The sequence below is a fragment of the Eurosta solidaginis genome, chromosome 3, assembly GCF_040869045.1.
Source record: "Eurosta solidaginis isolate ZX-2024a chromosome 3, ASM4086904v1, whole genome shotgun sequence".
Taxonomy (NCBI): Eukaryota; Metazoa; Arthropoda; class Insecta; order Diptera; family Tephritidae; genus Eurosta; species Eurosta solidaginis.
In genome coordinates this window covers 197,572,313-197,598,443 of record NC_090321.1, presented here as the reverse complement: position 1 = coordinate 197,598,443, position 26,131 = coordinate 197,572,313, and the positions used below count along the sequence as shown (strand labels likewise).

Sequence of the window (26,131 nt, the reverse complement as noted above, 5' to 3'; positions counted from 1 at the left end):
GCTCCCCGTCAGCTATTATCCAACGTAACCAGCTCTATAATATGCAGCACCAGTATGGCACGGATCGAAAAAAGAGCGCTGGAGGTTCATGGTAGTTCGGAATATAGCGGAATGGTACGAGCGAAAACACGGCGAAGTTCGATGCACAGGCCAACTGTAGGCAATGAGGCCAAAGCAAAAGGGAGCATCGGTCCCCGGTCCACATATCTAGCTTTCGCTGACAGCAAAGATTTCAAGCGAGCTGCTACCATGGCGGTCGCCGTGGTGTGGTTGTAGTTTACTCCGCCTATCATACCGGAGATCCTGGGAAAAATTTGGAAAGTTTTTTTCAATTAGAAAAAAGTTTTGCTAAACGGGTGATTTAGCATAGTGAAGCAAACTTGCCCCTTCAATGACAGGTGTAGGAGCTGTTAGGATGGTTGTGCTACCGACTAAAGGGCGGAGTCAAAATGCTTCATACAGGACATCAGCAGGTATATTGACTTAACCAAACGGCTTGAGTAAAACACTAATAGAGTATATTAAGCAAACAACAACAAAAGCCCCGTCTATTGCCATATTTGATGCTGACCATAACCCAAGTTTTAACCCCAATGATTTGAGGTCATTCACTTGGTCCATTGACGGCAGTGGTGCCTTGTCTTTGTCAAGGAAAGCGGTGACAACGTCGCCAAACAATAGATGCGATAGATTGAGCAAAAATTTGTGGCGAATAGATACGTCATGGTTTGCAAAAATCTTTCGAAAGAAATAAAATTTTCAATTTTCGCTTTCGAAATCGTGGTTTGCAAAAATCGCTCGAAAGAAATAAAATTTTCAATTTCCGCTTTCGGAATCGTGGTCCTGGGCGCAAAGCGCGTCTTTGGACACCACTCTAGATATTTTTGGACGAGTTTTAGCAGTTGCGAGCTAAAGTAAATATTACTGGACAACCTACAAGGAAAGCTGCAAAACTATATTTAAAACATTTATTATCGATTTTATATTAGTATAGCAACATCTTACCATCATTTAATGTAGAAAATATGCGAGTTTTTATAATTTTTAATAAACAAAATTATTAAATGAGAATTGTCACACGTTTGAATCATATAAAAGTCAACACAAAACTGAACTTCAGAAAAAAAAAATGATGCCGTTGTATATTTTTTCAAAAAAAAAAAAAAAAAAAGGATTTGTATAGTTTTAAATACATTTTTTTCTTTGAATAAAAAAGTAGTTTTATAAAGCGACAACATTCTTATTTCTAAGGACGTTCAAGATGACGGCGTTAGAGCGAGAAATTGCTTACATCCGTCACCTTCTATCATTCCATCATGGTATGTGTCTTTATTTAAAGGAAGTGCTTAAAATTTTTTTATTTTCTTAATATTTATTTTTTATCACTTTTAATGTGCTGTACTTTTACTCCACTTTGCTCAACCCTACTAATACTGCTCTTAAACTATTAATTGTCGCCGATTTTAAATATAATCTTCACGGCATATCTAAGAGATTCTGTTTTATAAATCACGATATTAGTGCTAATAGTAGCGATCAAGGTCGAAACTAATTTTACTTTCATAACGAATCTAATAACTCGAATATTTGACTGAAACGCATATAGTTGTAAATATGTACATATGTATGTTGATACACTATAATATTTGTATTTTTATAGTTCCAATTTGCTACTTTGTCAGAACTAATCGATTTTTTTTAATAGTATTTTTATCAATATATGGGTTTTACATTTTAATATTTTCAGAATAGCTTGACCAATCTCTGCTGCATAATTAAAGGTTAGACTCGTATAGAAATTATTTGAATTCAAATTCTTGGATATCAATAAATGAAGGCAGTCACACTTCGATATGAGAATAGTCACTTGTAAATGAGAATAGTCAATTGCAAATGCGAAAGTGTAATTTGTAATTGAGAATAGTGAGTTGTAAATAAGAGTAGTAAATTTTATATACCAAAACATCATTTAGAAATGAGATTAGTTAATTATAAAAGCGAAAGCGTCAGATGGAAATGAGAACAGTCACTTGGAAATGAGAAAGCGTAATTTGAAAATTCGAAAGTATCAATTGTAATTGAGAATGGTCGCTTGTAAATGAGAAAGTATCAAATGAAAATGCGAAAGCATCATTTGTAATTGAGAATACGTAGTCAATTATAAAATGCATAAGGAGTCCGAAGTCCGTGGGACACAATGGGAATAATCAACAAAGCCTTATGAATACATAGATTAGCAATTAGTTTGGATCTGCTTTCTCATTTACAAGTGACTATTCTCATTTCCATATGACGCTTTCGCATTTTCAAGTGATACTTTCTTACTTATAACTGAGTACGTATTCTCAATTACAAATGACGCTTTGGCATCTTGATTTGATTCTTTCTCATTTACATGTGACTATTCTCCTTTCCATATAACGCTTTCGCATTTACAATTGACTATACGCATTTACATCTGACGCTTTCTAATTTTCAAATGACGCCTTCTCATTTACAAGTGACTATTCGCATGTCCATGCGACGCTTTCTCATTTACAATTGACTAATCTCATTTCTAAATGACGCTTTCGCATTTACAATTCACTATTCTCATTTACAAGTGACTATTCTCACAATTGACTTTTCGCATTTACAATTGCCTACTCTCATTTCCAAATGACGCTTTCGCATTTACAATACACTATCTGGCTTGTAAATGAGAAAGTATCAAATGAAAATGCGAAAGCATCATTTGTAATTGAGAATACGTGGTCAATTATAAAATGCATAAGGAGTCCGAAGTCCGTGGGACACAATGAAAATAATCAACAAAGCCTTATTAATGCATAGTGTAGCAATTAGTTTGGATCCGCTTTCTCATTTACAAGTGACTATTCGCATGTCCATGTGACGCTTTCTCATTTACAACTGACTAAACTCATTTCTAAATGACGCTTTCGCATTTACAATTCACTATTCTCATTTACAACTGACTATTCTCATTTACAACTGACTATTCTCCATTACAATTGACGCTTTCGAAATTTCATTTACACTTTTCTCATTTACAAGGGAATATTCTCATATCGATATAAATATAATATAAATAGAAAAACCAGCAAAAATAAGAAATATAAGATATAAAAAAAAAATAAATAAATGTTTGTACTGGATTTTCCGGACGAATATGGACAGCCATGTAAGAAATGTATTCATCAATCATATAAATAAACAAGTAAGGAAGGCTAAGTTCGGGTGTAACCGAACATTACATACTCAGCTGAGAGCTTTGGAGACAAAATAAGGGAAAATCACCACGTAGGAAAATGAACCTAGGGTAACCCTGGAATGTGTTTGTATGACAAGGGTATCAAATGGAAGATATCAAAGAGTATTTTAAAAGGGAGTGGGCCATAGTTCTATAGGTGGACGCCATTTCGGGATATCGCCATAAAGGTATTAATGAGGGTTTTAAAAGGGAGTGGCCCTTAGTTGTATAAGTGAAGGCGTGTTCGAGATATCCACCAAAATGTGGACCAGGGTGACCCCGAACATCATCTGTCGGGTACCGCTAATTTATTTATACATGTAATACCACGAACAGTATTCCTGCAAAGATTTCAAGGTCTTTTGATTTCGCCTTGCAGAATTTTTTCATTTTATTCTACTTAATATGGAAGGTGTCACACCCATTTCACAAAGTTTTTCTAAAGTTATATTTTGCGTCAATAAACCAATCCAATTACAATGTTTCATCCCTTTTTTCATATTTGGTATAGAATTATGGCATTTTTTTTCATTTTTCGTAATTTTCGATATCGAAAAAGTGGGCGTGGTCATAGTCGGATTTCGGCCATTTTTAATACCAAGATAAAGTGAGTTCAGGTAAGTACGTTAACTAAGTTTAGTAAAGATATATCGATTTTTGCTCAAGTTATCGTGTTAAGGGCCGAGCGGAAGGACAGACGGTCGACAGGGCGTGGCTTCAACCGATTTCGCACATTTTCACAGAAAACAGTTATCGTCCTAGAATCTAAGCCCCTACCAAATTTCACAAAGATTGGTTAATTTTTGTTCGACTTATGGCATTAAAAGTATTCTAGACAAATTAGATGAAAAAGGGCGGAACCACGCCCATTTTGAAATTTTCTTTTTTTTTTGTTTTTTGTTGCAACATATCATTACTGGACTTGAATGTTGACATAATTTACTTATCTAATATATAAAATTCTTCTGTCACGGTTTTAGAGGCTGAACTCCTCCGAAACGGCTGAACCGATTCTCATGAAATTTTGTGAGCATATTAGGTAGGTCTGAGAATCGGCCAACGTCTACCTTTTTTTTCGCTAGGTATCTAGGGTCTTGAGATCAAAACGTGGACCCGGGTACCCCTAGAATGTGTTTATACAATATGGATGTGAAATGAAAGCTGTTGATGAGTGCTATAGTATAGGATAATTTTCATACAATTGAGAGGCTAGGGTCTCGAGATAAAGCCCAAAACGTGGACCCGGGTACCCCTAGAATGTGTTTATACAATATGGATGTGAAATGAAAGCTGTTGATGAGTGCTATAGTATAGGATAATTTTCATACAACTGGGAGGCTAGGGTCTCGAGATAAAGCCCAAAACGGGGACCCGGGTACCCCTAGAATGTGTTTATACAATATGGATATAAAATGAAAGCTGTTGATGGGTGCTATAGTACAGGATAATTTTCATACAACTGGGCGGCTAGGGTCTCGAGATATAGCCAAAAACGTGTAGCCGTGTACTTAAAAATGAACATTTTAACAACATCAATTTGAGATCCAGTGTAAGAGTCGTTAAAAAAATGTGTTTATACAATATGGATATCAAATGAAAGCTGTTGATGAGTGCTATAGTACAGGATAATTTTCATACCACTGGGAGGCTAGGGTGTCGAGATATAGCCCAAAACGTGGACCCGGGCACCCCTAGAATGTGTTTATACAATATGGATATCAAATGAAAGCTGTTGATGAGTGCTATAGTACAGGATAATTTTCATACAACTGGGAGGCTAGGGTCTCGAGATATAGCCCAAAATGTGGACCCGGGTACCCCTAGAATGTGTTTATAAAATATGGATATCTAATGAAAGCTGTTGATGAGTGCTATAGTACAGGATAATTTTCCTACAACTGGGAGGCTAGGGTCTCGAGATATAGCCCAAAACGTGGAAAAGCGTACCCCTAGAATGTGTTTATACAATATGGATATCAAATGAAAGCTGTTGATGGGTGCTATAGTACAGGATAATTTTCATACAACTGGGAGGCTAGGGTCTCGAGATTTAGCCCAAAACGTGGAACCGGATACACCTAGAATGTGTTTTTACATTGTGGGTATCAAATTGAAGCTGTTGATGTGTGCTATAATACAGAGTAAGTTTTACACCGCTGAGTGACTAGGGTCTCGAGATATAGGCCAAAACATGAACCCGGATACCCCTAGAATGTGTGTGTATTATGGAAGTTACACGCATAGGTGCCATAATACGGCACACCCTACGATCACGTTGCTAAGCATGTGACTTATTTAGTTCAACAGAATAAAGTCGCTGACGCGGCACACGCGCAACCATCGATCAGGTCACCTTACATTAGTTATGGGAATCGCACGCTAAGCATTTCCTGTTTACACAAGCGAGCAGTTCTGGGTAAAGCATGGGAACTGCAATGTAAACATTTTAGTTAATCTAAGAAGTTATTTAAGTAAGTTACAACGTATGTTTAGCGCAGTAGTTAATTAGCGTGCAAGTGGCACGAATAAAGAAGTTGTGGCGTTAATCTGAAATCGTTCTTTCTTTCATTTCACAAGTATCGGAGGACTGTGAGTTCCTCCGCACCTTTAATTTTTTTACATCTCCCACGAGACGGGAGATAACTGGCGCCCGAGCTTCGGAGTACAGGGTTCGCGTCGCGTGTGTTAAGTGGAAAGTGCACGAAAAAAAAAAAAAATTGAAAATTCTCCAATTTAACAGTGAAAAGTGCAAGGAAAATAGAGAAAATTGAAAATTCCCCAATCTAACAGGGAAAAGTGAAAGAGAAAGAGAGAAAATTGAAAATTCTCCAACCTAACAGTGAAAAGTGCAAGAAAAATGGAGAAAATTGAAAATTCCCCAATCTAACAGGGAAAAGTGAAAGAGGAAGAGAGAAAATTGAAAATTCTCCAATCTAAACGCGACAAGAATCCTCAAATGAGACATTGGATTGTGTAGATCACACGTATATTTTCTTACAGTTCTTATCTTTTCAGCATACCTAATCATGAACGCCGACGAAATGAAGAAGTCGCTGACTGAAATGAATGGCGCCGTGAACGCCATCCTCGCTCAGCTGAGGAGATTCGAGGAACGCCTCAAAAGCGTAGAATCGACGAACGCTGACGAGTCCATACAAGGACTTAGCCAAACCCTAGAGAGACTAGAAAGTAGGGTAGAAGAGGTTCATCGGCAATCTGTCGATAGTGAGGCAACACCAGTAGAAGAGCCTCTTGTGACTCCTCAGACGGAGGAGGACCTCAAAGAAATAGCAAGGTTACCAGATTGTGTGAAAGAACTTCAAGTGTTTGATGGATCTCGGGAGCACTATACCTCCTGGATCTATAGTGTAGAGCAGGTTTTAAGTGATTATAAGCCCGTTCGGCAAAAGCCAATATATAGGGCAATTTTAAGGCACATAAGATGCAAGACTAGGGGAGCGGCAGATGCCGCCTTGGTGTCTCACAATATTTTAGATTCGGATTGGAAGAAAATCAAGGAGATTCTCTCCTTGCATTATGCGGACGTTAGGGATATCGAAACCCTTGATCAGCAACTTACCCTCATGACCCAGGGCGGCAAAAGTTGTCCGAATTCTATGCCCAAATAAACAAGCAATTGTCACTCATGATAAATTCAATAAGCACTGATAAATATGTGCACACAGAAACGGTTAAGGCATTGGCCGAGGCACATAGACGAAGAGCCTTGGATGTCTTCATCAGGGGGCTAAACGGCGACTTGCCGACCTTGCTTCTTATGCAGAAGCCAAAATCCTTACCTGAGGCATATTCGTCATGCCTCACCTTCATGAACGTGGATCGGCGAAACGCTATTACCGCCCCCCACAGGTATTAAACAGAAGTGGCCGAATGTTCGGCGATTCGTACCAAACTCCATCACAGCGTTATTTTCCTCGCGGCAGCACAGACTACTCTGGCACACCGCAGAATCCAGCCCCGAACCATTCAAGGTACAATAATGCAACCCACTCCAATGGGAGCTTTATAGACCGACATCAAAATCAGAGGGGATTCAACTCCCCATACGCCAGGTCAGGGCAAACCAGGAATAGCCACCAATCTGCGCAAAGCTGGCGCAACAACAGTGACCCCCCCACGGCTTTAAGAGCGGATGCCGGTGCATCCTCTCAAACCCGCCAGACAGGAAATTCCAGGTTCTCTAGGTACGACGGGCCAAGGAAAAGTCAGTTTCCAACAAAATTTTCACACAACGAAACAAACAAGAAACAAAAATTGTTTCATCTGGTGGCCGTAGACGAAAAGGAGGGAAAAGATGCCTCCAATGAACAAAAATATTCGACAATTGACCAACTAAATTTTACAATGGGAGCCTCGTGTCCGGCGTACCATATTTAGAGTACGTCACTCAAGGTCAAGGTATATTAGAGTTCTTAGTTGACACCGGCGCAAATAAAAACTACATTAGCGAGCGCGTAGCCTTAAACACTACCCCAGTGGAAAAACCATTCCATGTAATCTCGGCGGGGGGTAGAATCAAAATCGACAAGAAGGTTTGCGGAAACTTTTTTCAGTTTGTTGGTAGGGATCTGCCGACTACATTCTTTGTCCTTCCCGGTCTAGAATCATTTGACGGGATAATAGGGGATGATACTCTCTCAGAAATTAAAGCGGTGTTAGATAGGGAACTCAATACCCTCATCCTTAAACCAGACATCCTTCTGCCTCTTAAGCGAAAGACTGCGCAACAAGTTAACGCCATTAATATAGTCATCCCCCTTGACAACTATGTCACCGAACATACGAAAAGCAAGCTATATGGAATACTAGAAAAGTACGAAACTTTATTCGGTCCAGTCGACCAATCCACGGAAATTCAAACCAACCTCCAGGCTGAGATAAAAACAGTAACCGAAAACCCCATCTACACCAAAAGCTATCCCTACCCCGTCAATATGCGTGGAGAGGTCGAAAGACAAATTCAAGAACTGCTTTCACAAGGCATCATCCGTCCGTCCAAGAGTCCCTATAACTCCCCCCTATGGATTGTCCCAAAGAAATCCGGCTCGAATGAAGAAAAGAAATACCGGATGGTCATTGATTTTAAAAGGTTAAACGCCGTAACGATTCCCGATACATATCCCATCCCGGACATCAACGGGACTATTGCCAGCCTTGGCGAAGCCAAATATTTTACCACACTGGATTTAACGTCAGGATTCCATCAAATCCCAATGAAAAAGTGTGACATCCCTAAAACGGCATTTTCCACCATGAATGGAAAATATGAATTCCTGCGACTTCCTTTCGGGCTAAAGAATGCGCCCTCTATCTTCCAAAGAATGATAGACGATGCCCTCAAAGAATTTATAGGTCGAATTTGTTTTGTATATATCGACGATATAATTATCTTCAGCAAGGACGAGGCCACCCATTTGGAGGACATCGAAACAATTCTTTTTAGACTACTAGACGCGGGACTCAAAGTTAACCTCAAAAAAACACAGTTTTTAAAAAGAAGCGTTGAATTTCTGGGTTATATAGTAACCTCCGAAGGAATCCTGCCAGATCCTAAGAAAATAAATTCGATAAGAAATCTGTTGCCACCCTCAAATCTAAAAGAGCTCAAAAGTTTTTTAGGTTTAACTTCTTACTATAGGAAATTTATTCGGGACTACGCCAAAATCGCGAAACCGCTCACTAACCTCACAAGGGGTGAACACGCACAAGTTAAGGCTACGCAGTCCAAAGAAGTGCCAATATCACTAGACAGGGACGCCCTTAGGGCATGCGATGACCTTAAGGAAATGTTGACTACCTCAGAAGTCCTAACACTTCCCAACTTCGAAAAAACCTTTAACTTAACAACAGATGCCTCAGACTATGCTATTGGCGCGGTATTGTCGCAGGACTATGATGGTAGAGACAAGCCAATTGCGTTTATATCGAGAAGCTTAACAACCACAGAGGAAGGGTACGCTACAAATGAAAAAGAGATGCTCGCCATCGTTTGGGCGTTAGACAATCTGCGAAATTACTTGTATGGTGCCAGGGAAATACGTATATTCACCGACCACCAACCACTAACTTTCTCCCTCAGCAATCGCAACTACAATGCTAAGCTGAAGCGATGGAAAGCCCGGATCAAAGAGTACAATTATGAACTTATCTACAAACCCGGAAAATCTAACGTCGTGGCTGATGCCCTTTCTCGTCTAAAAACCCAAGTAAACCAATTGACGGATTCAATGCCGCCCACATCCGAGGTCGGTAGTCAGAATGCAACCATGGGATCAGATTCCGATACAGTGCATAGCGCAGAACAGGATAACACAGACCTGATCCCCTTCGTGGAAGTACCACTAAATGTTTTCAGAAACCAAATTGTGTTCGGGGGCAGACTTCAAATCTACGAAGAACCGCACCCTGGACACTCACGCCACTACGTAGGGATAGAAAACATTAGTGAAAACGAACTAATTAGCATCTTGAAAGAAAAACTGAGCCCAAATGTCATCAATGGTATCAAAATACCGGAAGATCAGTTAGGTCTATTACAGAGAGTTTATTTAGACCATTTTACCAACTATAAGGTACGAATAGCGCAAACCCTTGTGGAGGACTTAATAAATCCAGATAGTGTGTGTGAAGCAATAGCAAAGGAGCACAAGAGGGCTCACCGTAATGCCACGGAGAATAGGAAACAACTTCTTGAGCGTTGCTATTTTCCCAAGATGAGCAGTCAAATTAGGAAATATGTACTGGCTTGTGAGACGTGTAGACTCAGTAAGTACGACAGGCACCCCCATAGGCCAGAATTACAGGCTACACCAATCCCATCGCGACCATGCGAGATCCTTCACTTAGATATATTCGAAATTCAAGGGGAAACATTTTTAAGTTGCATCGATAAATTTTCTAAATTCGCAAAGCTTTTTCACATCAGAAACAAAGGAACCCTGCACCTTAGGCAAAAAATAGTGAAACTTCTGCACTATTTCACCACCCCTAGAATTTTAGTCACTGATAACGAACGCGGATTGATTAGCCCTGTTATACAAAGCTTGTTAGAATCTCTAGGAATTCAGCTTTACCGCACCCCAACTCAGAGGAGCGAGGTGAACGGCCAAATCGAGAGATTTCACTCTACGTTACTTGAAATTTTTAGATGCCTAAAGGCGGAGACTGAAGCCCTCAGGACCAAGGAACTTGTTATCATAGCTGTAGATCGCTATAATAATTCAGTCCACTCGGTAACGAACAAAAGACCAACAGACATATTTTTTAATCGCTCACAAGCCTCCAACTTCCAAGAACTCCTTGACCAGAGCAGAAAAATTAATATCCAAATTAAAGCACTATTGAGGGAAAAGCAAATGGCTCAGATAAAAAGACACAATAAAAAAAGGATGCTACCGGAGCGTTATGACGAAAATGACGTCATATACGTGAAGGATAAGCAAATAAAGGGGAAGCAAAAACCTCTATACAAGAAAGAAATCGTTTCAAAAGACAATAAAGTTTCAGTCACCACACTTAGTGGGAAAAAAATTCATAAACTCCACATTAAAAATATAAAAAGAAGGGGACAAACTGCCCCCACACAATAAAACAAACAAACATACAAAAAACATGAAAAGAAATTATAAAAGATCTGGCACCAAGAGGGAGTTTATCTAACAAGAGTGGGCTTGTAAGTGGGACAAATCGTGCCTTAGTAGGCTCGTAGTGCCATCGAATTTGACAAATGGCTACACTACTTCCAAACGGGATTCTGGCGATCTCCCCATAGCTGGTTCGAGAAATGTTAACACCTCTGGTCCAGGAGAAAAAAGAAAAATTTGAACTTATGCGCCTAATCCGCTAAGCAAATATTTATTTAATTCTCTGCGCCTAATCCGTAGATGAAAAAGAAAAAAAGAAAAATTTGAGCTTATGCGCCTAATCCGCTAAGCAAATGAATATTTAATTCTCAAAAAAAAAAAAAAAAACTTAAGCTTATGCGCCTAATCCGCTAAGCAAAAATAAAACAAATTTTTAACAAAAACAAATAAACAAATAAAATTAAAATATTAATCCAATGAAAAAGGATACAAAAAAAAAGATAAGCAAAATTTTTCACCTTTTTAATTTTCCTAATTTTTTGTTCCCTTTTTATTTTTGAAACCCTTTGTAATAACAGTTTAAAGCAAAATTTTTAAATTTTATTTTAATCTTCCCCACTAATCATAATTTGTAAACAACCGACACATTAACAAATTAACATCGCTAGAAAGACGAAAATCCTAAACTAAAACAGTAACGCTAGTTTAATGATAATCAATCTAATCTTAAGAATTTCGCTTACTAATAATACTTTCCTACTATCAATAACATTTTTTTCTTTTTTATTAAATAGATAACCGTAACTTAGTACTTAGAACATAACAACTACTAACTACATTAAATTAGAATTAACATCTTGCGTTGCAGATTCCCACTGCTGGCATCAGCCATCAGCGCACTACACATATTCAACTACAAGGCCCCAATAATAACCATCCAGAGCGGGGATGGGTGGATCATAGGGGGCTCATTCAAACTCATACACGCCATCGACCTACAAAAGTACACCACGATGGTGACTCAAATGGATAAATTAGCAAGTCATCTAATCAAACGAACCGACGAGCAACTCTTAGCCCAGCACTACATCAACCAAACACTCGAACGACTCGAAGAGTTGATGGGAAGCACAAGCAAGACTAGAGTCACCCGATCCATTGACTGGATTGGGTCAGCATGGAAATGGCTGGCAGGATCGCCTGACGCAACAGATTGGAATAACATCCTCCACAGCCAAAACCAGATAATAGTGAACAACAACCATCAATATAAGGTCAATAGAAAGCTATTCACAACCACCGAAGAAGTATTGAAACGAATTGAAGAAGTGGTGAACCGAACCAACTACGTAGTAAAGGAAACAGAAGGAATCGAATTCGAGCAAAGCGCACTTCGCAACATCGTCCTCATTCGTGAAGAGGTCAATGAATTTGTGCGAGCATGTCAATTGGCAAAGCGAGGAATTGTTAATACCAACTTGCTAGACATAGACGAAGTGAACCAAATCCTATCCGAAACAGAAACCCTCCCATACCAGAATGTAATTGAGGCAATCGAATATGGCCAACCATCGGTCCTCACAAACGGGACACTTCTACTCTACGTCCTATCGATGCCGAAAGTGACGGCCAGTAAATACAATCTTCTGATTACCCGCGCTGGAATCTACGCTGGTAAACAAGTGGACTTACCGTTCGACAGAATGCTGGTCAATCAAGAAGAGACATACGGGTTGACGAAGGATTGCATGGTTATCGGCTCATCCACAGTATGCAGCTCCGAGTCCTTGATTGCGCTGGAAGAAAACAGCTGCCTGCCACGACTCTTAAAAGGTGGGGCTGCTAGTTGTCAATTTATTAGACGAAACGGATCCCGTATAGAGCTGGTAAACGAAAACACCATTTTCATTTCAAACTACCAGGGCATAATAAGGAGCAACAATGCCACAATTACTATTAATGGCACATACGTAATTCAATTCAAGAACGAGTCAATCAAGATTGGCGATCAGGAATTTTCCAGCAATGAAGCTGTTACCGCACACGCCCTCCCAGCCGTACTTTCTAACATAAAAAACCATACCATGAAAGTCAACTTGGAGTACATCCACGACATCACAATGGAGAATGTTAAGTATCTAGGCTATGTCAATGAAAAAATCAATTTTTCTATCGTTACAGAAGCTATCTCGATTTGCGCAATAGCCCTTATTGCCGGAACGCTGTGGAGATGTTACACAAAGAAACTAGACCTTCCACCGGTTCAAATTCCAACGCATTGGACGGGAAACATTAGCATAAATAGGACCCCCAAAGGCAAATCTGCACCTGCATTTTATCGCTCATATCCTAGCCTGAAAGTCACAAGCGTCAGTACTAAATCATCACCAGAAGGCCGCAATCACTCCTTACAAAATTTCTCCCCCTCACGCTTTTCGACATTTGATCTACGAGACGCAGATCTTTAAAGGGGGAGGAGTTACACGCATAGGTACCATAATACGGCACACCCTACGATCACGTTGCTAAGCATGTGACTTATTTAGTTCAACAGAATAAAGTCGCTGACGCGGCACACGCGCAACCATCGATCAGGTCACCTTACATTAGTTATGGGAATCGCACGCTAAGCATTTCCTGTTTACACAAGCGAGCAGTTCTGGGTAAAGCATGGGAACTGCAATGTAAACATTTTAGTTAATCTAAGAAGTTATTTAAGTAAGTTACAACGTATGTTTAGCGCAGTAGTTAATTAGCGTGCAAGTGGCACGAATAAAGAAGTTGTGACGTTAATCTGAAATCGTTCTTTCTTTCATTTCACAAGTATCGGAGGACTGTGAGTTCCTCCGCACCTTTAATTTTTTTACATCTCCCACGAGACGGGAGATAACTTGGATATCAAATGAAAGCTGTTGCTGAGAGCTCTAAAGTACATTGTGATATTCGATTTAGTCGCATCAACCTGGCAAAACTGATAAATATGCATGCGAAGCCGAAATAAAGACAAGAATTAATAATACTCACATACCTATTTACATACGTCCTATTCGATTTGCCTGAAATTTCGTATATAAATTTGCCTATATTAGTATTTACGATGCTTTTTTCCGGGAAGTATACCAGAGACGGACTGGGATTGGGATTAGGACTAGGACTGGGACTGAGACTGAGACTCGGAGTGGGACTGGGACTGGAACATAATACATACCACCCTCTGGGACTGGCAATATGAGATGAAGAAAGAGAAAAACTGGAGAGAAGAGAAAAGAGAGGAGACTGAGAAAGACATAGAATGAGACGAAGATGGAGATGAAGCGAAAAAGACGGAGGGAGGTGTGAATAAAAAGATTAGGAAAAAGTGTAGAGGGGTAGGGCAGAGTTAGACGGAAAAAGCTTATTAAAATATATGCAGATAGGCCAAATTTAGGGCAGAACAATGTCTGGCGGGTCTGCTAGTCTAATATATAAAATTCTTCTGTCACGGTTTTAGAGGCTTAACTCCTCCGAAACGGCTGAACCGATTCTCATGAAATTTTGTGAGCATATTGGGTAGGTCTGAGAATCGGCCAACGTCTACCTTTTTTTCGCTACGTGCCTAGGGTCTTGAGATCAAAACGTGGGCCCAGGTATTCCCCAAATGTGTTTATACAATATGGATATCAAATGAAAGCTGTTGATGAGAGCTATAGTACAGGATAATTTTCATATCCATGGGTGACTAGCGTCTCGAGATATATGCCAGAACGTTGACCCGGGTACCCCTAGAATGTGTTTACACAATATGGATATCAAATGAAAGCTGTTGATGAGTGCTATAGTACAGGGTAATTTTCATACCCTGGGTGACTAGGGTCTCGAGATATAGGCCAAAACGTGGACCCGGGTACTCCTAGAATGTGTTTATACAATATGGATATCAAATGAAAGCTGTTGATGAGTGCTATAGTACAGGATAATTTTCATATAACTGGGAGGCAAGGGTCTCGAGATATAGGCCAAAACGTGGGCTCGGGTACCCCTAGAATATGTTTGTACAATACGGATATCAAATGAAAGCTGTTCATAAGTGCTATAGTACAGGATAATTTTCATACAACTGGGAGGCTAGGGTCTCGAGATATATCCCAAAACTTGGACACGGGTACCCCTAAAATGTGTTTATACAATATGGATATCAAATGAAAGATGTTGATGAGTGCTATAGTACAGGATAATTCTCATACAACTGGGAGGCTAGGGTCTCGAGATATAGGCCAAAACGTGGACCCGGGTCCCCTAGAATGTGTTTATACAATATGGATATCAAATGAAAGATGTTGATGAGTGCTATAGTACAGGATAATTTTCATACAACTGGGAGGCTAGGGTCTCGAGATATAGCCCAAACCGTGGACCCGGGTACCCCTAGAATGTGTTTATACAATATGGATATCAAATGAAAGATGTTGATGAGTGCTATAGTACAGGATAATTCTCATACAACTGGCTGACTAGGGTCTCGAGATATAGGCCAAAACGTGGACCCGGGTACTCCTAAAATGTGTTTATACAATATGGATATCAAATGAAAGATGTTGATGAGTGCTATAGTACAGGATAATTTTATTACAACTGGGAGGCTAGGGTCTCGAGATATAGCCCAAAACGTGGAGCCGGGTACCCCTAGAATGTGTTTCTACAATATGGATATCAAATGAAAGATGTTGATGAGTGCTATAGTACAGGATAATTCACATACAACTGGGAGGCTAGGGTCTCGAGATATAGGCCAAAACGTGGACCCGGGTACCCCTAGAATGTGTTTATACAATATGGATATCAAATGAAAGATGTTGATGAGTGCTATAGTACAGGATAATTCACATACAACTGGGTGACTAGGGTCTCGAGATATAGGCCAAAACGTGGACCCGGGTACTCCTAGAATGTGTTTATACAATATGGATATCAAATGAAAGCTGTTGATGAGTGCTATAGTACAGGATAATTTTCATATAACTGGGAGGCAAGGGTCTCGAGATATAGGCCAAAACGTGGGCTCGGGTACCCCTAGAATATGTTTATACAATACGGATATCAAATGAAAGCTGCTCATGAGTGCTATAGTACAGGATAATTTTCATACAACTGGGAGGCTAGGGTCTCGAGATATATCCCAAAACTTGGACACGGGTACCCCTAAAATGTGTTTATACAATATGGATATCAAATGAAAGATGTTGATGAGTGCTATAGTACAGGATAATTCTCATACAACTGGGAGGCTAGGGTCTCGAGATATAGGCCAAAACGTGGACCCGGGTCCCCTAGAATGTGTTTATACAATATGGATATCAAATGAAAGATGTTGATGAGTGCTATAGTACAGGATAATTTTCATACAACTGGGAGGCTAGGGTCTCGAGATATAGCCCAAACCGTGGACCCGGGTACCCCTAGAATGTGTTTATACAATATGGATATCAAATGAAAGATGTTGATGAGTGCTATAGTACAGGATAATTCTCATACAACTGGCTGACTAGGGTCTCGAGATATAGGCCAAAACGTGGACCCGGGTACTCCTAAAATGTGTTTATACAATATGGATATCAAATGAAAGATGTTGATGAGTGCTATAGTACAGGATAATTTTCATACAACTGGGAGGCTAGGGTCTCGAGATATAGCCCAAAACGTGGAGCCGGGTACCCCTAGAATGTGTTTCTACAATATGGATATCAAATGAAAGATGTTGATGAGTGCTATAGTACAGGATAATTCACATACAACTGGGAGGCTAGGGTCTCGAGATATAGGCCAAAACGTGGACCCGGGTACCCCTAGAATGTGTTTATACAATATGGATATCAAATGAAAGATGTTGATGAGTGCTATAGTACAGGATAATTCACATACAACTGGGTGACTAGGGTCTCGAGATATAGGCCAAAACGTGGACCCGGGTACTCCTAAAATGTGTTTATACAATATGGATATCAAATGAAAGATGTTGATGAGTGCTATAGTACAGGATAATTTTCATACAACTGGGAGGCTAGAATCTCGAGATATAGGCCAAAACGTGGACCCGGGTACCGCTAGAATGTGTTTATACAATATGGATATCAAATGAAAGATGTTGATGAGTGCTATAGTACAGGATAATTCTCATACAACTGGGTGACTAGGGTCTCGAGATATAGGCCAAAACGTGGACCCGGGTACTCCTAAAATGTGTTTATACAATATGGATATCAAATGAAAGATGTTGATGAGTGCTATAGTACAGGATAATTCTCATACAACTGGGAGGCTAGGGTCTCGAGATATAGGCCAAAACATGGACCCGGGTACCCCTAGAATGTGTTTATACAATATGGATATCGAATGAAAGATATTGATGGGTGCTATAGTACAGGATAATTTTCATACAACTGGGAGGCTAGGGTCTCGAGATATAGCCCAAAACGTGGACCCGGGTACCCCTAGAATGTGTTTATACAATATGGATATCAAATGAAAGATGTTGATGATTGCTATAGTACAAGATAATTCTCATACAACTGGGTGACTAGGGTCTCGAGATATAGGCCAAAACGTGGACCCGGGTACTCCTAAAATGTGTTTATACAATATGGATATCAAATGAAAGATGTTGATGAGTGCTATAGTACAGGATAATTTTCATACAACTGGGAGGCTAGGGTCTCGAGATATAGCCCAAAACTTGGACCCGGGTACCCCTAGAATGTGTTTATACAATATGGATATCAAATGAAAGATGTTGATGAGTGCTATAGTACAGGATAATTCTCATACAACTGGGAGGCTAGGGTCTCGAGATATAGGCCAAAACGTGGACCCGGGTACCCCTAGAATGTGTTTATACAATATGGATATCAAATGAAAGATGTTGATGAGTGCTATAGTACAGGATAATTTTCATACAACTGGGAGGCTAGGGCCTCGAGATATAGGCCGAAACGTGGACCCGGGTACCTCTAGAATGTGTTTATACAATATGGATATCAAATGAAAGATGTTGATGAGTGCTATAGTACAGGATAATTCTCATACAACTGTGGGACTAGGGTCTCGAGATATAGGCCAAAACGTGGACCCGGGTACTCCTAAAATGTGTTTATACAATATGGATATCAAATGAAAGCTGTTGCTGAGTGCTATAGTACAGGATAGTTCTCATACAACTGGGAGGCTAGGGTCTCGAGATATAGCCCAAAACGTGGATCCGGGTACCCCTAGAATGTGTTTATACAATATGGATATCAAATGAAAGCTGTTGATGAGTGCTATAGTACAGGATAATTTTCATACCCCTGGGTGACTAGGGTCTCGAGATATAGGCCAAAACGTGGACCAGGGTACTCCTAGAATGTGTTTATACAATATGGATATCAAATGAAAGCTGTTGATGAGTCCTACAGTACAGGATAATTTTCATACAACTGTGAGTCTAGGGTTTCGACATATAGCCCAAAACGTGGACCCGGGTACCCGTAGAATGTGTTTATACAATATGGATATCAAATGAAAACTGTTGATGAGTGCTATAGTACAGGATAATTTTCATACCCCTGGGTGACTAGGGTCTCGAGATATAGCCCAAAACGTGGACCTGGGTACCCCTAGAATGTGTTTATACTATATGGATATCAAATGAAAGCTGTTGATGAGTGATTTAGTAGAGGATAATTTTCATACCCCTGGGTGACTAGGGTCTGGAGATATAGGCCAAACGTGGGCCCGTGATCGCCTAGACTATGATTTGACATTGTGGATATCAAATTGATGCTGTTGATGTGTGCTTTAGTACAGAGTAAGTTTTATTCCACTGGGTGACTAGGGTCTCGAGATGTAGGCCAAAAAGTGGACCCGGATACACCTAGAATGTGTTTTTACATTATGGGTATCAAATTGAAGCTGTTGATGTATGCTTTAGTACAGAGTAAGTTTTACACCGCTGGGTGACTACGGTCTCGAGATATAGGCCAAAACATGGACCCGGATACACCTAGAATGTGTTTTTATATTATGGGTATCAAATGAAAGCTGTTGCTGAGAGCTCTAAAGTTCATTGTGATATTCGATTTAGTCGCATCAACCTGGCAAAACTGATAAATAGGCATGCGAGGCCGAAATAAAGACAAGAATTCATAATACCCACATACCTATTTACATACGTCCTATTCGATTTGCCTGAAATTTCGTATATAAATTTGCCTATATTAGTATTTACGATGCTTTTTTCCGGGAAGTATACCAGAGACGGACTGGGACTGGGATTAGGACTAGGACTGGGACTGAGACTGAGACTCGGAGTGGGACTGGGACTGAGACTCGGAATTGGACTGGAACATAAGAGATGATTGGGACTGCCAATAAGAGATGAGGAAGGAGAAAAACTGGAGAGAAGAGAAAAGAGAGGAGACTGAGAAAGAGATAGAATGAGACGAAGATGGAGATAAAGCGAAAAAGACGGAGGAGTGAATAAAAAGATTATGAAAAAGTGTAAAGGGGTAGGGCAGAGTTAAACAGAAAAAGGTTATTAAAATGTATGCAGATAGGCCAAATTTAGGGCAGAACAACGTCTGCCGGGTCTGCTAGTTTGGTATATAAATTTGCCTATATTAGTATTTACGATGCCTTTTTCCGGGAAGTATACCAGAGACGGACTGGGACTGGGATTAGAACTAGGACTGGGACTGAGACTAAGACTCGGAATGGGACTGGAACAAAATACATACCACCCTCTGGGACTGGCAATAAGAGATGAAGAAGGAGAAAAACTTGAGAGAAGAGAAAAGAGAGAAGGAGGCTGAGAAAGAGATAGAATGAGACACAGCTGAACCGATTCTCATGAAATTTTGTGAGCATATTGGGTAGGTCTGAGAATCGGCCAACGTCTACCTTTTTCTTCGCTACGTGTCTAGGGTCTTGAGATCAAAACGTGGACCCGGGTACCCCTAGAATGTGTTTATACAATATGGATATCAAACGAAAGCTGTTGATGTGTGCTATAGTACAATATAATTTGCATACCCCTGGGTAACTAGGGTCTCGAGATATAGCCCAAAACGTGGACCCGGGTACCCCTAGAATGTGTTATGCAATATGGATATCAAATGAAAGCTGTTGATGAGTGCTATAGTACAGGATAATTCTCATACAACTGGGAGGCTAGGGTCTCGAGATATAGCCCAAAACGTGGACCCGGGTACCCCTAGAATGTGTTTATACAACATGGATATCAAATGAAAGCTGTTGATGAGTGCTATAGTACAGGATAATTCTCATACAACTGGGAGGCTAGGGTCTCGAGATATAGCCCAAAACATGGACCCGGGTACCCCTAGAATGTGTTTATACAATATGGATATGAAATGAAAGCTGTTGATGAGTGCTATAGTACAGGATAATTTGCATACAACTGGGAGGCTAGGGTCTCGAGATATAGCCCAAAACGTGGACCCGGGTACCCCTAGAATGTGTTTATACAATATGGATATCAAATGAATGCTGTTGATGAGTGCTATAGTACAGGATAATTCTCATACAACTGGGTGACTAGGGTCTCGAGATATAGGCCAAACGTGGACCCGGGTACTCCTAAAATGTGTTTATACAATATGGATATCAAATGAAAGCTGTTGATGAGTGCTATAGTACAGGATAATTCTCATACAACTGGGAGGCTAGGGTCTCGAGATATAGCCCAAAACTTGGACCCGGGTACCCCTAGAATGTGTTTATACAATATGGATACCAAATGAAAGATGTTGATGAGTGCTATAGTACAGGATAATTCTCATACAACTGGGAGGCTAGGGTCTCGAGATATAGGCCAAAACGTGGACCCGGGTACCCCTAGAATGTGTTTATACAATATGGATATCAAATGAAAGATGTTGATGAGTGCTATAGTACAGGATTATTCTCATACAACTGGGAGGCTAGGGTCTCGAGATATAGCCCAAAACATGGACCCGGGTACCCCTAGAATGTGTTTATACAATATGGATATCAAATGAAAGCTGTTGATGAGTGCTATAGTACAGGATAATTTTCATACAACTGGGAGGTTAGGGTCTCGAGATATAGCCCAAAACTTGGACCCGGGTACCCCTAGAATGTGTTTATACAATATGGATATCAAATGAAAGATGTTGATGAGTGCTATATTACAGGATAATTCTCATACAACTGGGAGGCTAGGGTCTCGAGATATAGGCCAAAACGTGGACCCGGGTACCCCTAGAATGTGTTTATACAATATGGATATCAAATGAAAGATGTTGATGAGTGCTATAGTACAGGATAATTTTCATACAACTGGGAGGCTAGGGTCTCGAGATATAGGCCAAAACGTGGACCCGGGTACCCCTAGAATGTGTTTATACAATATGGATATCAAATGAAAGATGTTGATGAGTGCTATAGTACAGGATAATTCTCATACAACTGGGTGACTAGGGTCTCGAGATATAGGACAAAACGTGGACCCGGGTACTCCTAAAATGTGTTTATACAATATGGATATCAAATGAAAGCTGTTGATGAGTGCTATAGTACAGGATAATTCTCATACAACTGGGAGGCTAGGGTCTCGAGATATAGCCCAAAACGTGGATCCGGGTACCCCTAGAATGTGTTTATACAATATGGATATCAAATGAAAGCTGTTTATGAGTGCTATAGTACAGGATCATTTTCATACCCCTGGGTGACTAGGGTCTCGAGATATAGGCCAAAACGTGGACCCGGGTACCCCTAGAATGTGTTTATACAATATGGATATCAAATGAAAGCTGTTGATGAGTGCTACAGTACAGGATAATTTTCATACAACTGTGAGTCTAGGGTCTCGACACATAGCCCAAAACGTGGACCCGGGTACCCCTAGAATGTGTTTATACAATTCGGATATCAAATGATAGATGTTGATGAGTGCTGTAGTACAGGATAATTCTCATAAAACTGGGAGGCTAGGGTCTAGAGATATAGCCCAAAACGTGGACCCGGGTACCCGTAGAATGTGTTTATACAATATGGATATCAAATGAAAACTGTTGATGAGTGCTATAGTACATGCTAATTTTCATACAACTGGGAGGCTAGGGTCTCGAGATATAGCCCAAAACGTGGACCTGGGTACCCCTAGAATGTGTTTATACTATATGGATATCAAACGAAAGCTGTTGATGAGTGATTTAGTAGAGGATAATTTTCATACCCCTTGGTGACTAGGGTCTGGAGATATAGGCCAAACGTGGGCCCGTGAACGCCTAGACTATGATTTGGCATTGTGGATATCAAATTGAAGCTGCTGATGTGTGCTTTAGTACAGAGTAAGTTTTATTCCACTGGGTGACTAGGGTCTCGAGATGTAGGCCAAAACGTGGACCCGGATACACCTAGAATGTGTTTTTACATTATGGGTATCAAATTGAAGCTGTTGATGTATGCTTTAGTACAGAGTAAGTTTTATACCGCTGGGTGACTACGGTCTCGAGATATAGGCCAAAACATGGACCCGGATACACCTAGAATGTGTTTTTATATTATGGGTATCAAATGAAAGCTGTTGCTGAGATCTCTAAAGTTCATTGCGATATTCGATTTAGTCGCATCAACCTGGCAAAACTGATAAATAGGCATGCGAGGCCGAAATAAAGACAAGAATTCATAATACCCACATACCTATTTACATACGTCCTATTCGATTTGCCTGAAATTTCGTATATAAATTTGCCTATTTAGTATTTACGATGCTTTTTTCCGGGAAGTATACCAGAGACGGACTGGGACTGGGATTAGGACTAGGACTGAGACTGAGACTCGGAGTGGGACTGGAACAAAATACCACCGTCTGGGACTGGCAATAAGAGATGAGGAAGGAGAAAAACTGGAGAGAAGAGAAAAGAGAGAAGGAGACTGAGAAAGAGATAGAATGAGACGAAGATGGAGATAAAGCGAAAAAGACGGTGGAGTGAATAAAAAGATTATGAAAAAGTGTAAAGGGGTAGGGCAGAGTTAGACAGAAAAAGGTTATTAAAATGTATGCAGATAGGCCAAATTTAGGGCAGAACAACGTCTGCCGGGTCTGCTAGTTTGGTATATAAATTTGCTTATATTAGTATTTACGATGCCTTTTTCCGGGAAGTATACCAGAGACGGACTGGGACTGGGATTAGAACTAGGACTGGGACTGAGACTAAGACTCGGAATGGGACTGGAACAAAATACATACCACCCTCTGGTACTGGCAATAAGAGATGAAGAAGGAGAAAAACTTGAGAGAAGAGAAAAGAGAGAAGGAGGCTGAGAAAGAGATAGAATGAGACACAGCTGAACCGATTCTCATGAAATTTTGTGAGCATATTGGGTAGGTCTGAGAATCGGCCAACGTCTACCTTTTTCTTCGCTACGTGTCTAGGGTCTTGAGATCAAAACGTGGACACGGGTACCCCAAGAATGTGTTTATACAATATGGATATCAAACGAAAGCTGTTGATGTGTGCTATAGTACAGGATAATTTGCATACCCCTGGGTGACTAGGGTCTCGAGATATAGGCCAAAACGTGGACCCGGGTACCCCTAGAATGTGTTTATGCAATATGGATATCAAATGAAAGCTGTTGATGAGTGATATAGTACAGGATAATTTGCATACAACTGGGAGGCTAGGGTCTCGAGATATAGCCCAAAACGTGGACCCGGGTACCCCTAGAATGTGTTTATACAATATGGATATCAAATGAAAGCTGTTGATGAGTGCTATAGTACAGGATAATTCTCATACAACTGGGATACAAATACATACCACCCTCTGGGACTGGCAATAAGAGATGAAGAAGAAGGAGAAAAACTTGAGAGGAGAGAAGGAGGCTGAGAAAGAGATAGAATGAGACACAGCTGAACCGATTCTCATGAAATTTTGTGAGCATATTGGGTAGGTCTGAGAATCGGCCAACGTCTACTTTTTTCTTCGCTACGTGTCTAGGGTCTTGAGATCAAAACGTGGACACGGGTACCCCTAGAATGTGTTTATACAATATGGATATCAAACGAAAGCTGTTGATGTGTGCTATAGTACAGGATAATTTGCATACCCCTGGGTGACTAGGGTCTCGAGATATAGGCCAAAACGTGGACCCGGGTACCCCTAGAATGTGTTTATGCAATATGGCTATCAAATGAAAGCTGTTGATGAGTGCTATAGTACAGGATAATTCTCATACAACTGGGAGGCTAGGGTCTCGAGATATAGCCCAAAACGTGGACCCGGGTACCCCTAGAATGTGTTTATACAATATGGATATCAAATGAAAGCTGTTGATGAGTGATATAGTACAGGATAATTTGCATACAACTGGGAGGCTAGGGTCTCGAGATATAGCCCAAAACGTGGACCCGGGTACCCCTAGAATGTGTTTATACAATATGGATATCAAATGAAAGCTGTTGATGAGTGCTATAGTACAGGATAATTCTCATACAACTGGGAGGCTAGGGTCTCGAGATATAGCCCAAAACGTGGACCCGGGTACCCCTAGAATGTGTTTATACAATATGGATATCAAATGAAAGCTGTTGATGAGTGCTATAGTACAGGCTAATTCTCATACAACTGGGAGGCTAGGGTCTCGAGATATAGCCCAAAACGTGGTCCCGGGTACCCCTAGAATGTGTTTATACAATATGGATATCAAATGAAAGCTGTTGATGAGTGCTATAGTACAGGATAATTTGCATACAACTGGGAGCCTAGGGTCTCGAGATATAGCCCAAAACGTGGAGCCGGATACACCTAGAATGTGTTTTTACATTATGGGTGTCAAATTGAAGCTGTTGATGTATGCTTGAGTACAGAGTAAGTTTTACACCGCTGGGTGACTACGGTCTCGAGATATAGCCCAAAACATGGACCCGGATACACGTAGAATGTGTTTTTATATTATGGGAATCAAATTGAAGCTGTTGATGTATGCTTTAGTACAGAGTAAGTTTTACACCGCTGAGTGACTAGGGTCTCGAGATATAGCCCAAAACGTGGACGCGGGTACCCCTAGAATGTGTTTATACATTATGGATATCAAATGAAAGCTGTTGATGAGTTCTATGGTACAGGATAATTTTCATACAACTGGGAGGCTAGGGTCTCGAGATATAGGGCAGAAAATTGACCCGGATACCCCTAGAATGTGTGTGTATTATGGATATCAAATGAAAGCTGTTGCTAAGAGCTCTAAAGTTCATTGTGATATTCGATTTAGTCCCATCAACCTGGCAAAACTGATAAATATGCATGCGAAGCCGAAATAAAGACAAGAATTAATAATACCCACATGTACCTATTTACATACGTCCTATTATATTTGCCTGAAATATCAAGGAAGTATACCAGAGACGGACTGGGACTGGGATTAGGACTAGGACTGGGACTGAGACTGAGACTCGGAGTGGGACTGGGACTGAGACTGGGAATGGGACTGGAACAAAATACATACCACCCTCTGGGACTGGCAATAAGAGATGAAGAAGAAGGAGAAAAACTTGAGAGAAGAGAAAAGGGAGAAGGAGACTGAGAAAGAGATAGAATGAGACGAAGATGGAGATGAAGCGAAAAAGACGGAGGGAGGAGTGAACAAAAAGATTAGGAAAAAGTGTAGAGGGATAGGGCAGAGTTAGACGGAAAAAGCTTATTAAAATTTATGCAGATAGGCCAAATTTAGGGCAGAACAACGTCTGCCGGGTCTGCTAGTATACTGTAAAGATATTCAATTTTTTTTTATAATTTGACTTAAACAATATTTTTTTTTAAGTGGGCGTGTTCGTCATCCGATTTTACTAATTTTTATTTAGCACACATACAGGAATAGGAGTAATGCTCTTGCCAAATCATGATATCTTCAACTACTGCCAAATTACGGTTTGCAAAACTTTCAAATTACCTTCTTTCAAAAGTAGGCGGTGCCACGCCCACTGTCCAAAATTTTACTAATTTTCTATTCTACGTTATAAGGTCAACCCACCTACCAAGCTTGATCGCTTTATCTGTCTGTGGTAATGAATTATCGCACTTTTTGTGTTTTTCGAAATTTTCGATATCGAAAAAGTGGCCGTGGTTATAGTCCGATTTCGTTCATTTTAAATAGCGATCTGAGATGAGTGCCCTGGAACCTACGTACCATCAATATACTTTAAAATTTACTCAAGTTATCGTGTTTACGGACGGACATGGCTAAATAAATTTCTTTTTTCGCCCAGATCATT

The 26,131-nt window shown here is 40.3% G+C and overlaps 1 protein-coding gene across 6 annotated transcripts in view; it reads right to left on the bottom strand.

The window, feature by feature from the left end:
• Amph (amphiphysin) overlaps window positions 1–26,131 on the bottom strand; it is a 283,794-nt gene that overhangs the window by 121,716 nt on the left and 135,947 nt on the right. The gene's annotated exons all lie outside the window — the stretch shown is intronic.